Raw genomic sequence first — 17,272 nt, 5'->3', positions numbered from 1 at the left:
GAGGCTGTTGCCTGAAAAGCTTCACGACTGGAGTTGGATTCTCCAGTGCCCATGTAAAGCCAGTTGCACAAAATGGTGTTTGTATTGGGACTCGTCTGTAGCAGCCAGAGGTTCTGGCATGCCCATGGGGGCATGTTACTGCATACCTTGAATTCCAGCACTCAGGAGGCAGAGGTAGAATCACCAACCTGAGTCTTCAGAGTGATTTCCAGGTCAGCCTGGGCTAGAGGGAGACCCTACCTCAAAAATTGAAAAACGTTTCCATCTATAGCTGGTCACCTCCACAGATGTGTGACTGACAGCCGTCTAGGAGTGGCTGCTTCCACAGCAAGACAGAAGTGCCAGCTACAGAAACGGGAATTTGACTTAATTTGCCCCCTTCAATTTTTTTTTAAATTAAAAAAATTGTTTATTTATTTATTTGAGAGACAGACAGAGCGAAAGAGGCAGAGAGAGAGAGAGAATGGGCACACCAGGGCCTCCAGCCACTGCAACCAAACTCCAGAGGCGTGCGCCCCCTTGTGCATCTGGCTAACGTGGGTCCTGGGGAATAAAGCCTCAAACTGGGGTCCTTAGTCTTCACAGGTAAATGCTTAGCCACTAAGCCATATCTCCAGGCTGTCCCCTTCAATTTTGATGTTCACTTTTTAAATTCAGAAAATAGTTATTGAACTCCAGTGGTAGTCCAGGCATTGTGGAAGGTGTGGGTTTCCAATGAGCAAGGCAGGATCTCTATCCTGTCACCATCTTCACTATTATTTTTACTAACCTTGGAATGCCAGAGGTGGGTCAAGATGAGATCATCATGAATCAGGGAATGGAGAAAGTTTGATTTTTTGTTTTTTGAAATTTTGATATTTTTCATTTGAAAGTAATCTTAATGCTATTAAGTTCACAAATATGCTAATTTATTAAATACCCAATCCTAAATATTCTAAAACACACATTGCAAACATACAGGTATCTTCTCTCTCCACATGTCAGCATGGTTTGGAAGTAGGGAGAATAAATTCCCCCTTAAACTGCAAGTCAGTAGGTGTTTCTTTACAGTTAACTTTAGCAAAATTCATACAAAATAGTAATTAACAATGATCTTCTTTACTCGTTAACTCACAAGGAAACACCTTCAAAACTGCATTTTGTTAAGTTTCTGTACTAAAATGTAGAAAAACTGAACTACACAAATATTGAAAAGTAAAAAATTCCTTAATTTTTTTATTCCTGGTACCACTACCACAAATTACAGGGCAATATACCTGATGTAATGAAAGAAAAAGAAAGACAAAGCTACAACAGATGAAAGACCTCAGGAATGTACATCTAATTGACACTACATTGCATTGTATCAATAGCTGCACGTTTTGCAAACTGTGGCCATGACAGTCCTGAACAAGAAGGGTTTCCTGTTTAAGCTGCAGTAACTTTTCTGACTATAGATCATCACTCCTTCTGTGGCAGATTTTTACAGTTCCTCTAATGCATTTGGGACGACTGTCTCAAAGTAACCTGCAGCTTTCCTGACAACTCCTGGCTCTCTCTCCTGCTAAGAACTGTAGCCCTTTTCTGCTGTTTTTAAAACCTTCTGCTACCATATTTACCACTTCTACCACCGGATCCATAACCACCACCATAGGGACTGCCAGAGCTTCTTCCACCAAAACTGCCCCCCTTCATGGGTCCATAATTTGACTGCTGTTGTCCACTATAATTTCCAAAATCATTGTAGTTCCCACCTCCACCATAGTTACCACCACCAAAATTTCCTCCTTCATTGTAACCACCGTATCCTCCTCCTCCACCACCATATCCACCACCTGGTTTCCATATCCTGGACCACCACCACCAGAGCCTCCTCTACTACTATAACCAGGACCACCACCATAGTTGCCACCGTCACCTCCAAATCCATTATAGCCACCATCACCTCCACCATAACTCCCTCTGCTGCCACCACCTCCACCACCATAGCCACCTCCGCCAAAGTTTCCACCACGACCAAAATTACCTCCACCACCTCCAAAGTTTCCACCACGACCCATAAAGTTGCCAGATCCACCTCCATGACCTCTCTGTGACCCAGCCAACTGCATCTCTTGCTTAGAAAGGGCCTTTTTCACTTCACAATTATGCCCATTAATAGTGTGATATTTCTGAACAACAATTTTATCAACTGTATCATGATCATCAAAAGTTACAAAAGCAAATCCTCTCTTTTTTCCACTCTGCCTGTCTTCCATCACTTCTATGGTTTCAATTTTGTCATACTTTTCAAAGTAGTCTCTCAGATTATACTCTTCTGTCTCTTCTTTAATACCACCAACAAAAATTTTCTTCACTGTCAAATGGGCACCAGGTTTTACAGAATCCTCTCTAGAAACAGCTCTCTTTGGTTCCACTACACGCCCATCAACCTTGTGTGGCCGAGCACACATTGCTGCATCCACCTCTTCAACACATGAGTAAGTCACAAAGCCAAAGCCTCTGGAACGCTTTGTTTGGGGGTCTCTCATGACCACACAATCTGTGAGTGTGCCCCATTTCTCAAAATGTTCTCTCAAACTGTCATCTGTAGTTTCAAAGCTCAGACCACCAATAAACAGCTCTCTCAACTGCTCTGGTTCTTTTGGATCATGCCCCCCTCTCCCCTGCAGCCGCAGCGACAGCCGGAGTCAGGCTGGGGGCGACCAGGCGGCGGTTTTACCTCCATTTTGAGACCGGACTCGCCTCTTCCAACTCGAGTTCAATGAAGTTTGATATTTTTAAGCTTCTTTAAAATTCTGTAATTTCAAATGGAGATTTTAACCATCTGTTGTGGTAAGGCAGGTTATGTTATTTGGGGGGCAGAGTGGTGTTGCAGTCAGGGTCACATCACTGGTAAAAAGCACCCAACCAAGAGCATCTTTTGGGAAAAAGAGGTTTATTTTGGCTAACAGGCTCAAGGGGAAGTTCCATGATGGTAGGGAAAGTGATGGCATGAGCAGAGGGTGGACATCATCCCCTGGCCCACATAAGGTAGATAATATGAGCAGCACAGCGTGCCCAATAGTAGCAAGGGGAGCTGGCTATAACACCCAAAAACCCACACCCAACAATACACTGCCTCCAGGAGGCGTTAATCCCCAAATCTCTATCAGCCAGGAATCTGGCATTCAGAACACCTGAGTTTATGGGGAAATCTGAATCAAACCACCACAGGTGGGTTATTGGTCATCACTAAAAATCTTTAAAAAAACATATTAAATAATTCAAGCTCTTACCTGACCTGCCTTTCCTCCTTTCTTTTCACCTGGCCCCTGCAAATATCTTACTTCATATTTGAGCTTATTCTTTCTCCAAATGCCTCAAGCCTATACATAATTTTTAGGTTGACCTTTGTAGAAAAGAAATTATTAAATGATATATGTGATGGCCACTTTAAGAGTCAGGACATGTGACTTCACAAATACATGTAAACATAGCACATTATAAGGAATATTTTTGTTTTGTTTTGTTGTTGCTGGTTATTGAAACCAGGGCATACCTGCTAAGCGTATGCTTTACCACTGAGCTATGCATCCAGCCTATAAGGATTTTTAACTATCTTACAAATGTATTTATTTCATTGAATAAAAATTTGCTTTTAACTTGTTTTATGCAAGACCCAATGTAATATTGTTTTCCCTTATTGTAGCCTTTCTTTCCTATGCTCTTATCTATCTGTCTGTCTGTCTGTCTGTCTATCTATCTATCTATCTATCTATCTATCTACCTACCTACCTACCTACCTATCTATCATCTGTTACAGTCAAGTTCACAGTGCTGGCAGAAATCACCTGACCAAGAGTAGTTTTTGGGAAAAAAAAAAGGGGGTTATAGACTTGAGAGAAAGCCCCATGATGGCAGGGCAAAACAATGGCATGAGCATAGGGTGGACATAACCCCCTAGCCAACGTATAGTGAACAATAGTAACAGAAGAGTGTTCCAAACACTGACAAGGGGACACTGACTATAACACCCATAAGCCGGCCCCCAACAATCCTCTGTGTTCAGGAGGCATTAATTCCCAAATCTCCATCAGCTGAGAACCTAGCATTCAGAACACCTAAGTTTATGGGGGACACCTGAATCAAACCACTACTCTATCTATCTATCTATCTATCTATCTATCTATCTATCTATCTATCTATCTATCTATCATAATTATAGCATATGTTATTTTTAACCTTTATATTGCAGATAAGGAAACTGAAGTATTTTATTAGTCATAAGTATCTAGAGGAGTAGGACCAATAAAATGAGCAATTACTATAAAAGGAATTTTTTAGACAGGGTGAAATAACACAGTCTGGGCAGTCTAAGAAGGGTGGTCTGCAGAGTGGACAGTGTGAGAGCCAGGTCTGCACAGTCTGAGAGACCAGAAGCCTCTGTAGTTCCCATCTTGTCACTTCAATTAATTCAGCCTGCCTAGGTGTGCAGTTGCTGTGGAAGCTGGCATTCAGTGTCTGGGAAGGACAACAGTAACAAGGAAGATGAACTTACCAGAAAGTTAATGAAGGCAGCCAGAAAAAGAAAAAAGGAAAACAACAACAACAAAAAAAAAAACATTGCTTTTTCCTGGATACTCCTTATATGCAGGCTGCCATGCAAAGTGCTTCCCACTCTGGGGTAGGTCTTTCTCCTTCAGTTCATCGTGTCTGAAAACCCCCTCCCAGAGCCACCCATGATGCATGTCACTTACTTGATTCCTGATTTGAGAAAGTTAATAATTAAAAAAATAAAAACCAACTTGCTCATTCCCACATCTAGTAGACTTGGCATCTCACTCAGCATCTTGGCTTAACACTAACAAGATACAGAGTGTGGGGGGCGGGGGTACATCCAATGATCTTTTTAGGTATATGATTCTGAAATTCAGAAGAAAGGCCTTTGTTGTAAATAGATCATTGCCCACATGCATATACATGTTAGTTTGACCTGTGACAAACACAATAAAAAGGAAAGAAGAAAAGAGAGTCTCAAGGATTGAGCCCGGGGTTGAACAGTACTTCAATGACTGTTGAGAAAAGCACAATTGGAATTGTAGAAAGTGTGAAGAAATTTTGGAAGAGGAACTCTTAGAAGTCAAGGAAAGACAGAGTTTCAACAAGAATTTTACTTTGCCATGTGCAACTTGGCACATTTTTATAACTACAATTTTTCAAGCATGCAGATTAGAAAAATTCTGTCTCTGGCAGCTAAGAGATCATTGCTACCTTTTTCTCCAATTAGATGTTCATAGTAAAGATCGAATGAATATCAACAGAGATATATTTTAAAGAAGGACAAGTAATGCCCATGCTTAGTGTTTGCAAATACTTGAAAAACAAACCTACTGTATTTAAATGTTTCTTTTTTCCTTTTTATTTTATTTTATGTTTACATATTTGAAAGACAGTAGAAGGCAAATAGAGAAAGAGATTGAGAATGGGTGCCTCTCAGCCACTGCAAATAATGAACTCCAGATGCATTAGCTTTACATGGGTACTGGGGAATCATACCTGGGTCCTTTGGCTTTTCAGGAAAGCACCTTAGCCGCTAAGCCACCTCTCCAGCTCCGTTTTCCTCTTAGCTCATTCTTTGGCCACAACTCATTTGTTTACTTTAGAACATTTTGCATTGGTGGCACTTAAGAGATTTTTTTTTTTCAATAAAGGAAAATTAAAAAATAAGTGTGCACCATGAAAACAATAATTTAAATTTCCTTAGGTGATACATACCATTATAAGGGCTAATATATAAATATAGGATACAATGGAAAGATCTCACTGAACTGAATTAGTGTGAAGTCTATATGTGGGCTATCTATCTGCCTATTTAATATTTTTATTTATTTGTTTGCAAGGAAAGATGAGAGAGAAAAAGAGAGAGAAAAAAAAACCCACCAGCCCCTCTAGTCACTGCATGGAAACTCCAATTGCATGTACCATCTTGTGCATCTGGCTTTACATGGGTACTGGGGAATCAAACCCAGGTCATTAGACTTTACTGGCAAGTGCCTTAACCACTGAGCCATCTCCCCAGCCCTATATTTTAATTTCCAAGTAACACCTCTCTATTAATAAAAATAAAATCAGAACATAGCTTTCTTAAATTATTATGGGTAAATACTTATGTTAATGGTAATGGTTAATAGATTTGATTATGACATATTTCATTTAAAATAGACTATCTCCAACTGGGTGTGGTGGCACACGCCTTTAAACCCAGCAGTCAGGAGGCAGAGGTAGGAGGATCACCATGAGTTTGAAGCCACCCTTAGACTACATAGTGAATTCCTGGTCAGCCTGGACTAGAGTGAAATCCTACCTTGGGGGGGGGGGCATGGGAAAGACTAGCTATTTAAATTTTAAATTTTTAACTTTTTTTTTAATTTTCATCACTCTCTAAGTGGTGTGCTCCACTACAATTTGTTTTTATCTAGTTGCTATTTGAATAACTGAGTCTTAAATAAATTCTGAAACTTAAGTTTTCAAAATAAAAATTTTGTGTTTTTTCAAAAGTGAGATAAATTGCATATGTGATGATTTGAGGCAGACACAGATGTGGGGACCTCATACAGGAAAACTATGATGAGAATTGTGAGGATCAAGGCTGTTTTCATGCCACTAAAGTAAAATATTCTATTTTGAATATTGTGCTTATCAGAATTTGAAAAAGAAATCACTTTCAATAGGAAATCACACCTGTTCCTCAAATGTTGTTAAGTATAAGGCATAAAGCAAAATGAAAGTGCCCTGTTTTTTTACATTCCAAATGTTCTAACTATATTTCTGTTACTTTTCTACTCATATCTATTCATAAATAGAAACTATAATATTGGTTAAAGAGCTGTCATCCCAAATTTGCTGTATATTAGTGCTGTGAGAAGGTTCTTAGTTATTTTTTCCTCAGCTTTCTTAATCTGTTTTCTGCTAATACCAATCATGGAGTTGAGCACTAGGAAGGTAATTGCTGGGTTCTCCGTTTCTGTAGCTTGGGGCTTCAAACCTGAGTTCCCCTCACCCCTTTACCTTTTGGGCAACTGCTGGCACCTAGGTCACCACGAACACCCAGTGCATCATTGTGGAACACAGTTCATCTTGGCAGCCAGCCAATCCAGGTCTGAGTCTCCTGATCCATCAGATGGCTTTAGCAAGGTGGAATGATGACGTTGGCTGCCTCTCCTTTCATATCCGTTTTACTGCCTCTTGTTGATGAAGATAGGCTCAGGCCTCCCCTGTCTACACAGCACTGGGCATGAACACCTTGTCTGTTACTGTGCCAGTTTACCACCCATCAACCATTACGTATCCTTTTACGATGGTCTCCCAGAATTGTAACAGCATTTAGATTTCATCAAAATGAGAATTGTTGGATTCTCACACTTACTGTCTTTTACATTCTGTAAGTACTTTTAGGTAGACATAGCCTCTTCCTTTAACTTATCATATACTGGCAAACCATTCACTGATGATGAGAAATATTGTAACTTCAAATTGAGCTTCTTGGGCTGGAGAGATGGCTCAGCAGTTAAGGTGCTTGCCTGCAAAGCCTAAAGACCTGGGTTTGATTACTAAGTACTCACATAAAGCTAGATGCACAAAGTGGCACCTGCATCTGGAATTTGTTTATACTAGCTAGAGGCCCTGGCATGCCAATATTCATTTATTCATTCACTCCTTCATTTTTTCCCTTGCAAATAACTAAATAATAATTTTAAAATTCAAATTCATTGTTTCAATATTTGTAATCAAAGTTGTTGATATTTTGCAACTTTTTTTAATAGTCTCACCATGACCTATAGGAGATGGTTTATCCATGGAGGAATTGTTATCTAGGTGTAGACAGGGTAAACAGATTATGCTATCACCATACTTTTTCACATCTTCATAAAACACAGTGCTCTAGCTGTCATCTGGAAATAGTTGTGTAACTTCAGTTCACCACCTCCACGTCTCGTCCTCTGTATCTGATCAGCTTTGCCCTTTTCATTACTTTTTTTTTTTTTTTACTAGAAAAGGTAAATTCTACATAATTAATTAGCTGAAAGTGTCTTAGTAAAGCTTACCTTTTGTCTCATGTTTGACAAGGCTGTGGTTCTTTTCACTACTCAATAGATGAGAGAACCTATAAAGCAAATACTTGCACAGTAACTACCTGTACTGAGGCAAAGACAACTGAGTTTATCTAGCTTGTATAGAGTATTTCGCATTTCAGTCAGTTACCTTGCAGGGTTATAAAAGGCCCAGAAATTAAAATGACCCCTTTTCAGAAAACATGATGAGCCCTCATAACTCCAAAGCTGCCTTGGTTTGATATTACTCCCCCAGAAATAGAAAATGATATCCTACAAATGTATCTGAAGTGGGCTTTAAAGCCATCCAAGGCACTCTCATGAAATTTATGACGTTTTTGGCCCCAATTACATCTTGTAATTCCCTTGTACTGAACTTATTTTCCTCTCTTTCTCCTTTGACTTTGTAGTATAGCTTAATGATTGTTGTTTAGATCTTTTGGAAACCTCCACTTCAGAAAGAGTATGTTTACAGCTTCCATGAAAACCTTTAGACCTCTGTAAATTTGAAAACAGAAATCTTAAGATTAATGTTTCATACTGTGTGTTGTAGTTTAAGGACACCTGAGAGCCAGGCGTGGTGGTGCATGCCTTTAATCCCAGTATTCGGGAGGTAGAGGCAGGAGGATTGCCATGAGTTCGAGGCCACCCTGAGATTCCATAGTGAATTCCAGGTCAGCCTGGGCTAGAGTGAGACCCTACCTCAAAAAACCAAAAAAACAAAAACAAAAGAAGGGACACCTGAACATTTAAATATTGAAGCACCTGACAGATTTTTGAAGAAAACCATCTTATAGCAGAATACTGTAATGAAGAAAAAACATTGATTAAATTTTTCTTTATAAAAATTTTATTGTCAGTCTGAATGATCCTATATTACAGTGTTACTAGCTAAAAGCAAGAGATCCACTCAGCAATTGCAACTGCTCATTATTGGTCTCCTTGACATTTAGATCATGTGCATACTTACTCTGTTGTGAAACATATCACTTGAACCATGAATAAATAAAAAATATTTCCTTTTAATTGCAATACTCCCACATGGTGATTTTTTTCTGATATGGCTAAATTTATAATCCTAGTGGATTCATTAGGAATATGAGTGATACTAATTTTGAATATATTAAACCTCTTATTCACTCATCCAAAATGATAGAAACTAAAGTCATCTGGCTTGTAAAATTGCTCCTTTTCAAGAGCACATGATAGAATTGATCAGCTTTTTAATCAAATAGTAGTATTAAGTGAATGATGTAAAGCATATATAAAATGCCTGATTGCTTCTAGAAGCTTCAATGACTTTATTAAACCTTTGCTTTTTACTTACTGGGCACTTTTCCCCTAAAACCTGTAATTTCTGCATGAGAAAAAGAAAAGAAGAATAAAAGATCTTGACTTAGTCCCTCATGGAGTTTAGTGTCTAAAATCATGTAGGGTTGGGGAGATGGCTTAATGGTTAAGGCACTTGCCTGCAAAGCAAAATGACCCAGGTTCAATTCCTTAGAGACCCACATAAGCCAGATGTACAAGGTAGCACATGCGTCTGGAGTTCATTGCAGAGGCTGGAGGTGCTGACATGCCCATTTTCTCCCCCACCCCCTTTCTCTCTCTCTCTCTCAAGTAAATAAAATAAAATCACATTAAAAATGTGAAAAATTCAAATACATAGTAACATATAAATGCATCAAATAATACATTTAAGGATTTAATAAATTAGCATATAAGACATAAAAAAGAGGCCAGGCGTGGTGGCACACGCCTTTAATCCCAGCAGTCGGGACGCAGAGGTAGGAGGATTGCCGTGAGCTCGAGGCCACACTGAGACTCTATAGTGAATTCCAGGTCAGCCTGGGCTAGAGTGAGACCCTACCTCAAAAAACAAAAAAAAGAAAAAAATAAGAAAGAAAGAAAGAAAGAAAGAAAGAAAGAAAGAAAGAAAGAAAGAAAGAAGGACGTCTTCAGTCACTTGAATTCAGAAAAAAGAAACTGAGATCCAAAATTGAAGGTGATTCACCAACTGGCCAGGTAGAGCTGGGCCAAGAATAAACCTTACAGTGTTTGAGACCAATCGTCCTGGTTTATACAGACTTGTTGCATAAGGTGCATCTCAGTCTTAAGAGGGATTACATTCTAATTGATAGTCAATTGAATCTAGAGAGTTTTGTCTTTCTTGTATTCACTGTAGGTTTTTCTAGTTGTAAAATTCCCCATTTCTTGATTTAGATTGGTAGCAAAAAAAAAAAAAAAAAAAAAAGTAATATTACTGCTGCTGCCACTGCTGCTACTGCTACTACTACTGATAGTAATAATAATAATACTCAGGGGCTGGGTAACTTGCTTTGTTGTTAAAGGTACTTACTTGCAAAGCATTCCAGTCTAGGTTCGTTTCCCCAGTACCTATTTAGAGCCACATGCACGAAGTGGTGCATGTGTTTGGAGTTCATTTGTAGTGGCAGGAGACATTCTCTCTTTTCACCCACCTTGCCCTTTGCAAATACATAAACAAAACTCCTAAAACAATAATAATAAATAGTAATAAAAGTGGATAAAATTTACAGAACCTACCATGTGGTAGACCCTGTTTAAACACTGTATGTTCATCAACTCACAGATTCTCACAATAATCATAAAAAGTAAGCATTGTTATCATTTCATTTTCCCTATGAGGACACTGGGACCAGAGAAATAACTTTCTGGCGTGATTAGCTCCACTATCAAAATATCACCCTGCAAATGATTTTAAAGCACAATGAAGCCATGCTGAAAGAAAAGTAAAAAAAAAAAAAAAAAAAAAAGGCAGGATGAGGTTTAGTTCAAGGACACATGCCTAGCATGAGCAGAATACTGGCTTCAGTCTGCAACTACACAGAAGGAAAAGGAAGGAAAGTTGTTTAATTTTGTACCAGAGAAATTTCCTTTGAATATAACTGATTTCTTATCTAAGTAACATTCATATTTAAGGTACATTGCACAGTTTTGCTCTTTGAAATTCTTTCCACCTCACTGAGAGTGATTTCTATCTCTTGTGTATCTTCTTAATGCTTCTACTGTATACACCAATTCAACATAGTACGGTTTTCCTTGTATTATTGCTGAGCTTTGATATCATATATGTAATAATTTTATGTAAATTGGCTCTGGAGTTCAAAAGAGTTTATAGGTTTCAGAAAAAAATTGACTGGAAAGTACAGTTTCCGTGTAAGGCTAACTCCCCTACCCATGCATAATTTTCCTTATTAGCATAGTACAATACTTAATTTTATATATAGTATATTTGCCATAATTGGCCACTCAGCATTGTTGCCATTAGCTGAAATCCATTGATTCTACCTCAATTGACTCATTGATTCTAGGAAATTTCACCTTGTGTAATACATTCTACAGGTTTTGACAAGTCTATGACATTTATCCATCATATATTACCATATTAGCATAGTTTCACTTAAAAATGCCCCGTGCTCTTCCTATTTGTATTTTTTTTTCCTTCTTTCTCACCTTCTAACCACTATTTTCTCTGTTTCCACTCTTTGCCTTTTCAGAGTCCCTACTTGGAATCATGTACTACATATCTTTTCAGGTTGCCTTGCTTCATGGTTCCTTTATGTTTTTCTGTAATGTGACAGTGCATGTATATTTTAATTTTTCCTCCTTCTACTTATAGTGCTGAATAATTGTGCCATATGAGTGGACCATAGTGTATATGTCTGTTCACACATTGAAAGACATCTTGGTTGGCTCCGATTTTTGGCAATTATGAATAAAGCTGCCATTAACATTCCTGAACAGGTTGTTGTACGGACATCAAGTTTTAGCACATCAGTGAAAATACCAAGGAGTCTAAGAGTATGTCTGGTTGCATAAGAGACTGTCAGACTGTGGCAAAGTGGCCATACCATTCTGGAGGGCAACGAAGGACTGGTACTCCTGCTTCCCATGTTCCCCAAGATTTGCTTCAATGTTTTGGATTTCAGCCACTCTGACAGGTGCCTAGGAGTATTTCACTGTTTACATTTACAACTATCTACTAACATATGATAGTAAGCATTTTATATGTTTAATTGCCATTCTGTATTTCCTTTAACTTGGAGTGTCTTCAGATATTCTGTTAAATTTTTAATCAATTTTTTTTCTTACTGTTGTTATTTTTTTATAATTTTTTATGACACACACACACAGAGAATTGCCTCCAATCAGTGCAATCAAACTCTGGACATGTGTACCCCTTTGTGCAGATTGGTGACCTTGCATGCTTGTGTCATTTTGTGGGTCTGGCTTATGTGGGATCTGTAGAGTAGAACATGGCTTCTTCACAGGCAAGTACCTTCACCACTAAGCCTTCTCTCTAGCCCTGTTTTTGAGTTTTAATGGTTGTTATATATTTTGTATATGTCATTTGTCAGTCATGTTTTGTATATATTTTTCCCAAACTATGATTTGCCTTTTCATTTTCATAGTAATATTTTAAAATTTTAATGAGGTCTAATTTATGATTGTTTCTTTGTGGGGCTTATGGTATAGGTATTAAATTTAAAAAGCCATCATCCAACCCAAGTGCATCAAATTAGTCTCCAGTTATGTTCTGGGAGTTTCAGAGTGTTATAAACTTTTCTTCTACATTGATTGTGTGTGTGTGTGTGTGTGTGTGTGTGTGTTGAGTAAGTACCTAGCAACTCTAGCAACATTTGTTGAAAAGCCTCTTTTCCCATGGTATTATTTTTGCTGTTGTACCAATAAGTTGGTCATTTTATGTCTGGATATATTTCTGAGCTCTCTAATCTGACTTTTCAGCTTTTGTTTTTGTTGATAGCAATGATCAGGAAGTCTGTAGTTTCAAAGTAAGAGCAGAGTTCAGGTAGCATCAGTTCTTGGACTTTGTTCTTCTCCAGCATTGTGTTTGCTGTTTTTGTTCTTTTTCCCTTCCCATGCGAACTTTAGAATCAGATGGATGCTATATACAAAATAAAAAGCTGTGGTTGGTTAAGATTGCATTAAGCAGGCAGATCATGCTGGACAAAAGTGACTCTTTTGAATCTGCCTATTCATAAACATGGAATATATTTTCATTATTGTAGAGTTTTAAATTTCCTTCATTTGAGATTTGCAATTTTTCTCATATACATCAGGCAGATATTATGTTAGCTTTATATGCCATCCTTCTCTTCCTGCCTCCCTCCCTCCCTTCCTCTCTCCTTCCCTCCCTCTATCTCTCTCTCCTTTCTTTCATTAACTTTATCCTTTATTTTTTGTGCTTCTATTAGGTTTCTTCAGAGAAACAGGTCCACGAAAATATCCTTGTACATGTGAGTGTATATTTTTTGTCAGAATAGTCCTTTACTGAAATTTTTCTTTCATCTGTAACATGGTTAGAGATAGAGGTTTTCTTGTATGAAGGTTTTGGAGGCAAAGTACCTTTTGTATTAAGGGTACACACTGTCAACATGGTTTATTACTGTTGATATTGACCTTGTTCATGTGTCTGAGAAAATATTTATGAGTTTTATGCATTGTAAATTTACTCTTTGACTGTTTGTGTATCATATTTTTTGGAGTGCAGACACTATAAGCAGATCACACTTGAAGATAATTATTCTTTTTTGTTAGGACACAGTATCAGCACAAATTATTTTAAATTCTACTTGGGATATTTGGATCTTCTGCCTCAGTTTATATTTCCAGTAGTGTATTTACATCATTTTAGACTCATGGATATTGTATTTATTTTGCTGCTTAGTATCTTTACAACTTTACATGTAAAGAATTTAGATTTATTTGCTGTCCTTTTGATAGTCATATTAATGTAGGATTTTTTCCATTCTTTTTCCCATCTTTTACTCCCCACAGCAGTTCTTTATTTTCTGATACTATAAGATGCTCAATGCTTACATTTTTTGTTTCTGTGTTCTGTCATAAGAGTCAATCAATTTTGCAAACATTCTTAGTTCTCTCATCAGAAAATATTACTATTTAATATCTGGATGTGAGAGATAGTTATTGCTACTGGGATATGGATATTAATTTACCCTTTAATGAACAAAACAGAAAAGCATGTATTAATTACTATTGTAGGTGTATTTACATTGGTATATACATTAATATATTCATAGTATTTCCTACTCTGCCCCATTACTATAAGAATAGTTTTAATTATCCTACCTTGATTACCCTTAACCTCTACTCCAACAGGGAGACTTGTGGCTCTTCTACATCATCCATTTGCCTAGTAGTACATTGTGTGTTTATGTGTGTGTGTTTGCACACATGTATGGATTGCTTGGTTTTCATTTATTCTCAACACATGTATTTTTGCTTGACAGTATAATAAAAATATGAACTAGAAAGTCATTTTTAATGATGTAAACAAAGCTAATACATTTCTATTGGGTTCTTTTATTGATTCTGACAATATGCCAGCCCCACGCCCACAGGCTGAGTGAGATAGTAAGTCTGGCAGATTTCTTTAGGACCTAGTGAGCTAACTCTTAAATCAAAGCTAAAATTGGCATTGTGTTTGACTTCCTCGAAGATACTCTTCTACAGGACAAATCCCATGTGAGGCAAGGGAAAAGAAAAACTATCATAATACAACTAATTATATTATATACTGACATACTGGTTTTCATTATATGGACATTTCTTTGAATATTAAATAAGGAAGCAAAAAATTAGTATAATGAAAGAAAAATATTCGGTGACATTCATTTGAGAACATTCTACATGTTTTTTCACTTAGGTTTTTTTAAACAAATATTTTTATTTTTATTTATTTATTTGAGAGAGAAAGAGAATGGGCATGCCAAGGCCTCCAGCCACTGCAAACAAACTCCAGACACATGTACCCCATCATGCATCTGACTTATGTGGGTCCTGGGGAATCAAACCTGGGTCTTTTGACTTTGCAGGCAAGCACCTTAACTGTTAAGCTACCTCCCCAGCCCCTCACTTAATTTTATATTCATTTTAATGTTAGAAGATACGGAAAATATAGAACCAATTGATTAAAAAAAATTGCTTCCATAATGTCATTTTCTATCAGTGATTAGACTCAGTAAATTCAGTCCTGAGCTTGGCACCACCTTCTCTGTGCCATTTGGCTCTTGAGGTTGAATCTACCCCAGGGCAAGCTCTGGTCTTCCCTCTGCAGTGACAGCTGGGATCAGGCAGAGTCCAGCTTTCTGCAACGAACTGGGAATTTGGGGGATGGTGCATTTTTAGCAGACTGGGTGTTGGGATTGTGTGACTTGCGATTCTGTCACTGTCCCATTTGAGTGACTGTGTTATTGCGCTCCCATTTTACAATGGCAGTGAAACATAACCTGAAATCCTGCCAGAAACCACTTAAGGTGTCAATAATTTTTTTTTTTAGTGTTCTTCTCTTTGACTAACAATGACTTTTTTTTTTTTAAATCAGAGAATTCATGCTCTCTCCTTCAGTAGCTTCAGAAATGGAATGCTTGGTTGAAAATAGCTAAAATTATAGCTGGTGTAGAAAGTGATGGGTAGGAGATGGAATGTACCCCACACACGTATTTTCTAAGTATAATAGTCATTTTATTTTTTTCTGATGTTGTTGGCTTAAATGTACACACAGTTTTTGTTTCTTGGCAAAAGAAGCAAAAGGGTTTAAGACCATTCATTGGGAACTAGGCATTCATAGGGTAACAGGATGCTTAGTTCTCTGCTGAGTGTAACTTCAAATCAATTTCTAGTTATTAGGAAAAAACACATTTGACAAAGGTTACAAAATTCTAATTTCTATTGCTTAGTAGTAATAAAATTATTTAGATATTCATTAAAAGAAATAACAAGATTCATTGAGTTGTTCTATGTTTTGAACTTCTTAAACTTTTGAGCTATAAAAAATTGTCCTACAAAATATATAACTTATTTTTACCCACCATATTCTAATTTTATTACCAAATGTTTCATTTTGCTTTTGTCTTTTACTTTTGAGACATCATTTCTTTGAGTCTGTCTTCTTAGTTGTCAAGATTTTCTGTTTAAAAATGATACCACTTTGTTCTGTGAAGTAAGTTCTTTTCCTATTTGTAGGACATTGTGAACATGAAATAGAAACTTTGGACATTTTCCGTGTCTTTATGTCTGAACACTACATAATATAGAGAGGTCGTCTTCCATGCACATGGCTGATAATCAATGTCTATAACTGATCAACTGAAGATGAAACTTAGCATAATAGTCATTTATGCAAATCCTTCAGTGGTGTATATAGATCACCAGTGCTTTTACTACGTGCTTCATGAGGAATCTCTCCTGAGACCAAGGGCTTTCCACTAAATGCCCTTCAGCCATCACAGTTGTAGAAGGTGGTGGTCTTTAGTTCCATTCATGGAAATATTAAACTCTCTGTCCTCTGTCTCTCTCTCTCCCCCTTCCTTCTTACCTCCTTACCATTCTCTTGCCCTACTCGCCTTATATCTGCTTCTCTCCCTCCCTCATTCTTTCTTCTCCCCCATCTACTCTCACAAAATTCAACAATTATTAGTTATGTCAGCTTGTGTATTATTATCTAGGAAATTCAGTGAACTTTCAGATAGTTACTAAGAACAAACCTTTGTGATGCAGGTTGTAAGTTGACAAATACCACCATTATTATTTTTGTATTTAAAAAAATTATTTGCAGATGTATGGAGGGGAGGTAGTGCTGATACAGAATTTTGGCCTTTAGGAGGGGTCTCCTGGAATTTATAAACCTCAAGTTTTGAGTTCTGTCCTACCTTTAATGAAGAATTAATAAAGACAGACTCAAGATGGATAAATTAAGAATTATTAAGCTTATTTATGGAAAATTCACAAATTGTGGGGTATATTTAGGGAAATTAGAATTTAAGAGAAACTGATGCCTTTAAAGAGAGATTAAAGCAGCAAGCAAGTGGACTTAAGAGAAACTGAGGCTTTTATAGTGATTGAGGTAGATCTACAAACACGTGAAAAGTAGAATTTAGAAGCTTGTGTAGGGAGACTTAGGAGGACCCAACATTACATGTGTATGGAAGTTAAGAAGGTGAGTGGTGAGGATCAAGGGAAAATAAGAGAGCACATATTAAAGCAGAGACCAGGAGATTCAAGGAGAATGAATAATGAAGAGGGTTACACTGAGCTTAAAGCAATTGTACGGGTAACAGGCCTCAAATCAGAGAAAGCTCTCATGTGGTAGGTCTAGAGTGTAAGGAAAACATGCC

The 17,272-nt window shown here is 37.5% G+C and overlaps 1 protein-coding gene and 1 pseudogene across 3 annotated transcripts in view; one reads left to right on the top strand and one right to left on the bottom strand.

Moving 5' to 3' along the window:
- Immp2l (inner mitochondrial membrane peptidase subunit 2) overlaps positions 1 to 17,272 on the top strand; it is an 872,509-nt gene that overhangs the window by 479,458 nt on the left and 375,779 nt on the right. The window lies entirely within an intron of this gene.
- Positions 887 to 2,739, bottom strand: LOC123455271 (annotated as a pseudogene).

The sequence above is a fragment of the Jaculus jaculus genome, chromosome 16 (assembly GCF_020740685.1).
Source record: "Jaculus jaculus isolate mJacJac1 chromosome 16, mJacJac1.mat.Y.cur, whole genome shotgun sequence".
Taxonomy (NCBI): domain Eukaryota; kingdom Metazoa; phylum Chordata; class Mammalia; order Rodentia; family Dipodidae; genus Jaculus; species Jaculus jaculus.
The sequence above is the reverse complement of the archived record's forward strand: the minus strand, read 5'-3'. Positions and strand labels throughout refer to the sequence as shown.